A 5,061-nucleotide genomic window follows, 5' to 3' on the forward strand; every position below is an offset into this window, starting at 1 on the left:
CCATGTTTGCGCTTGAATATCATCAGTGCGGTTTGCTTTGTGAATCTGACCTTGAGATGGATAGCGGAGAAAATGATGCGCAATTTATGGAGCTATCAGCGGCCGCAATTTATTTTGAGTGACTTCCCTCCTCAGAGTATTGAGACAGTAGATGGACGTGACCAATAAATAATACTTAAATTATATGTTTTTCAGAACTGGAAGACACTGCTTTTTTTTTTCTCGATAAAAACGTTGCCGAGAGAGGGACTAGTGAAATGATCTCAGAAGACCTGGATGTATCATTAGCATAGTATAAGGCCTCTTCATTGTTATTGTCATATAGGACCAACGATAACAGACAGCGCATGCAGCTTCACACTGTCTGCCAGGCACTGCCAGCGAGGTAGTGAGTTGTTTCAGAGCTAATACAAATATGAAAACATAAAAAAGTAAGCACAAATAAAAAGAGCTATCTAAGCGTGCGTGAAGAGGACATAAACAGACAGCCAACATGGAAATATCCCTGAAGCCTGTAATATAAATAGCAGCATAGCATGGAGAGAGCTGGTTTCAGAGCTCGATGATCAGGCAAACAGTCCCTTGGTCATCACAGAGAGGAGCAGCAGACCAACGGACCCTGCAGCTAAAAGACAAATTAGAAAGTAAGTTCAGCATCGGGGAAGAACTCTTACACATTACCCATGAAATGAAGTAATTCCAGCCTTTCCTGTTCAGATTGATGCTAACAAAGCATTAATCTCAAAGTATATGTTAGCACTAGCATGGCTCTGTTCAATGTTTGAATAGAACAAATCATGATGCTTGTTTACAATAACTTAGGTATTCACACTTTACAGACGCTGGGCAAATTGAGGCAAAGAGAAATAAAGGACCTCTGGCCATATTTTAAGTTAAGACAACATATTAGCTAGCAAATTAGCTACAATTAAACAACAGCTAAAGTTAGCATCCAGACACTTACTAGATAATATTGCTATTAGCTAGGAAGTGGCTGAATGCTTACACTACTATTTGATGGTGTTACATGATACAGTAGGATATAAATACCTAGCAAACATTTATGCTAGCTTGGAATTGGTTGAATGCTAACAGTAGCTATCCCAACCTGAGCATGACATCAGAGGAAAATGGCTGCCAACTTGATAATGAAGAGTTAGGGGGACATTTGGTCATATTTCAAGCATATATGATAACCCATTGGGTACCCTAAGGCAACAGCTAATGTTAGCATTCAAACTCTTCTTAGCTTACATTACATTAGTAAGGAACAGATTCCAAGCTAACATTATGCCTTCCCTATTGTATCTTTTAACAATACTAAAGTATTCGTTTTTAGCCACTTCCTAGTTAACGGTAATATTAGCTAGTTATGGCTACATGCTAACGTAAGCTGCAGTCTGACCTTTGCTAACGGGTTATCATACATGTTTTAACTGGAGGGAATTATGGTAATTTTCAACTTATGACAACACATTAGCTAACCAATTAGCTACAGTCAAACAACAGCTAAAGTTAGCATCCCGCCACTTACTAAACGATATTAGCATACTTTACTGAGATACTGAACATTGCATGTATTACTTTCTTAACAGCAACATGTTATTTTGCCAGGCTTTTTCCCTGGAAACATCTAAACGTTTTTTCCAAAAAAAACCAAGATCTAAAACATGACGGTGAGTCCCTGGATACGACATTAGTATGTTAGTGGGAAGACCTGGTTACAGATCAAAGTACACTTTCAGCAATCAGCCTGTTGGTGATTAATAAAGGGGGACCCACCCTGATTTCCTGTAGCAGAAAGAGAGTGTGGGCAGGTTTGGCCAAGGAAGTTGATCCTGTGCTCTTCAACTGTGTCCATCTCCTGTTAAAAGACAAATTAAATTCAAACCTGAAATAAAGAGGACAGGCTCAGATTGTTATTCTAAGTGTCTGACATCATTACAGAAAGGGTCGCTACAGAGATAGACCTTTTTGTTACAGAAGATGATTTTTTAACCACAAACAGACGTTACATCGCTCTCTTCAAAGTCACCAGACTCCACTGACAAAAACATTAATTTGAGCTCTCAGAGCAAAGAAGTCGCTGGACTACTGCTGCTTCGATTATTTACATGGTAAGTGTTGTTGGGTGATTCTGTTATGTTGTACATGTTTAGTTTGGATCCAAACACACAAAAAAACTAACCAATCAAGGAAGCGGTAGAACAGCAAACTCTGATGTTCAGTGAGCTAAAATACCTGTTTTTGTAAATGGAGTCTGGTGGCTTTAAAAGAGAGCGATGTAACATCTTATTCTTTAACAAAAAGGTCTATCTCTGCAGGGATTCTTTCTGTAAGGATGTCAGACACTGAGATTAACTATTTGAGTTTTAAAAATACCCTTATACATTGACTTTACTTAAAGGGATAGTTTGGTTTGTTTGAAGTCGGGTTGTATGAGGCACTTATCAATACTAAGTGTACTACATACAGTAGATACATCAGCACGTCCCTTGTTAGTTCCTACAGGGAAGCTAAGCTGAGCACGGCTGCAGACGGGGTCAAGAGAACCACGTACTCTAGCCAATTAGAAGAGTCCTACATATGAACAAACATCAGTTTAGTGTACACTGTATTTTAGTTTTTTATCACCACTTCAACCTGCCCTGCCGACCATTATCTACTGTACATAATACACTTGCTCTCGATAAGTAACTCATACAACTTCAAACAAACTGAACTATCCCTTTAAAATATCAAAGGTGGGTGACATACCGTATCGCACATTGTGCAAAGTTCAACATCAGCACATTGGTCCAGAATCATCAGTCCACTTTTAATTTCCTTGCATGGTGAAACGCATTTGTGCGAATCCTTGGCTCTGTAGACGGCGAAGGCCTGCAAGAACAAAAAAAACAAACAGTTAATAAAGTGTTGAATCTACATGAACAAGACGGTTTTTGGTTGCACCCATCTAAATAGAAGCTAATGTAACTAGGTGATAGGGAAGTATGGCTGAAGTAGTTTAACTCCAGTTAGCTGACATGCACCATGTCAGCCGTGACCAGGAAAAGTGATGTCTGGAAGTACTTTGACAAAAAAGACGACGATAACGCGCTGTGCAAGATATGTGCTGTTAAACTTGTATATCATAGAAATACTAGTTTGATGCTTAACCACAGAAGAAGTAGAGAAGCCAGCGGAGACAGGCAACAGGCAGTCTCACATCACAACATTTGCTAGCCCTGTTAGCACACGTCGTTGTGATGATACCAGAGCGGAGAAGATTAGCCTGCTAATAACGGACATGGTGAGTGGAGGTATGCTCCCATTAAGTGTTGTGGAAGGAGAAGGCTCTGTGAGCTGATGGCGTTTGTTGAGCCGGAGTACAAGCCACCGTCACGCCGGACAACAGCTACGAGAGGGGAAAACGTGAGTTACATGTGAAGCAACACAGAACAGAAGTGCACTCAGTCCGCTACCGCTGTGACGTTTGACAACGGAATGTTTTAATTAAAGGGTCTGTTAAGGTTGTTTAATGCATTTGAAATTACACTTGCTTTCCATTGTTGGCTCTTTATTTACATTAAAATAAAAGCGTTAGATAGTAATGTTCTCTTACAGGCATATAGCCTATTTCTGGGCCGGTAAAAAAATATAGAATTTGCGAGTACTCGATTACTTGTTCATAAGGTAATTAGATTACTGGAATATTGAGATTACTGGAAATGCTCATCCCTAAATGTAACATAACAATCCAGCCATAGGTTTCACACTATTCCAGTGACCTGCAGGGGGCAGTAACATGCTATGTTTGATGTCAGACGAAGTGATTCACAGTGTGAAAACTGAGAGTGTCCTTGTTTGCAATTTCCACAGAAAAGATTCAAAGTGAGTCATGTGTTTGTTCAAAGGAAGCAGGATGTCAGGAAACACATGTACAGGTAAAGACCAGCAAAGAGATAAGAGGTACCACTTTGTCCACAGGGGGCGCCAAAAACAACACCAATGGAAAGTTTCTCACTGTAGCTTTAAAACAACAATTTGCTCAAAGTGGAAATTCCGTTTGTGTGCACATAATGCAACGGAAAATTAAATTAAATACATTTTATTAGAATTTTGGTGTTTTGTTAAGTTGGTATGATAACCAATCCTAGTTTCAGAAATGCCTCAGATACAGCCTGTGCAGGAAAGTGCAGGATCCAATGTCACACTGAAAATACGTTATTTTCCTTGCAATGCATGTACATAAAGAGTTAATGCAAAAACACAGTAGGAACAAATTTGCATTTTTGTGCGAGTTTTATATTTTAACTTTTGCAACATGCTAGCATGAAGCTGTGTCCTGAAAGCGTGTGTCCAGTCTCGTGACCTCCTGAGGTTTCATCTGAAACGGTCAAGCCAAACTCCATTTTAAAACACTGCAGTTTAAAAGTTGTTTTGAATCCAGACCTGATTGTGTTTGGTTTTCCGATGAATCTGGTCGTGCTTAACCAAAGCGAACAAACATAAATAATCTTCACATCAAACTAGAGTAACACGAGACTGGAAGACTGAACACAGCATTACAACCAGCAGTCATGCTAGCAGCTGTACCTGTACTGAGGCTCAGCAGTGCTTAAGCTAAAAGCTAATGGTAGCATGTCCAATGCTTCAAATGACACATGCAGAGGTTTAGCGGGTAAAATGTTTACTCTGATTATCAACATTTTATAGTGTTAATGAATTAAAGGAAACAAAAATCTGCTTTTTAACCTTGATTAAAAAAAAGTACTGCAAATGGCAATTTTTAGTTAGATTTTAGTCATGACAAAATGTTATCTGACATGAGATGGAAAAGGGAGTTTGAAGTTTTTATAGTTTTTAAGATATAGTGGAGTGGGGGCAGGTTGGGGATTATTGATTTATTACCTGTCCGTGCTTCTTTGGGCTTTTTTCTGTTTGAATAACAGTGAAATGTCAGACATTAACTGTTAGTTGCTTTTGTATGAAAACACTTGTAAATTGAGGGGGGGTTTTACCCTGCCATCTTTGCTCCACCTGCTGCTTTTACAGTGTTGATCAAATGGGATGGTGGGA

The 5,061-nt window shown here is 39.2% G+C and overlaps 1 long non-coding RNA gene across 1 annotated transcript; it reads right to left on the reverse strand.

Moving 5' to 3' along the window:
* Positions 1 to 5,061, reverse strand: LOC138583557 (uncharacterized). The gene is made up of 4 exons (XR_011305425.1): positions 5,004 to 5,061; positions 2,758 to 2,880; positions 1,783 to 1,864; positions 1 to 625 (listed from the first exon to the last, which is right to left on the reverse strand). It is a non-coding gene; the product is annotated as an uncharacterized lncRNA (long non-coding RNA).

Source organism: Semicossyphus pulcher, unplaced genomic scaffold, assembly GCF_022749685.1.
Source record: "Semicossyphus pulcher isolate SPU_LCO1_2020_fin unplaced genomic scaffold, fSemPul1.0.p SCAF_9, whole genome shotgun sequence".
NCBI lineage: Eukaryota > Metazoa > Chordata > Actinopteri > Labriformes > Labridae > Semicossyphus > Semicossyphus pulcher.